The following is a 488-nucleotide window of genomic DNA, read 5'->3' on the forward strand; positions in this document are numbered from 1 at the left end:
TGGTGCTGTCTGGCCTGTCTTGCCCAGTCCCGATCGGCCAGACCCCAGCAGCAGGCTAACCTACTGGTCAGAGCTTCCGTACCCTGGTGGTCAGTGTACATCATAATGACTGGTCGAACAGTCGAATGAACGGTCAGACACTTTGCATATTAGCCTTTTATTATATAGGATTTCTCTCTTTACCGTACCCAGCGCGGCTAGAGAGCGGACACAAGTCCTGAGTAGGGGCGACTGGGGATTGAGAAAGTGAAAGAAAGAGACACCGAGACAGGGGGAAGCTGGGACCGGGTGGGACAGCTGTCCTCTGCGGGAGAGACAGGGACCCAGAGCCGGTCAGCGCGTTTATTATGTACAGTATAATTCCAGGAAGCGTTAACGGAGTTCAAAACGAAGGAAATCACGTGGAATCATGGTGAACCATCAAGCTATCGTCATGGTGGAAGATCAAGGTGTAATTTTTCATTCTTTGTGGCTTCTTTGTACTGTCT

This window comes from Myotis davidii, unplaced genomic scaffold (genome assembly GCF_000327345.1).
Source record: "Myotis davidii unplaced genomic scaffold, ASM32734v1 scaffold43, whole genome shotgun sequence".
Taxonomy (NCBI): domain Eukaryota; kingdom Metazoa; phylum Chordata; class Mammalia; order Chiroptera; family Vespertilionidae; genus Myotis; species Myotis davidii.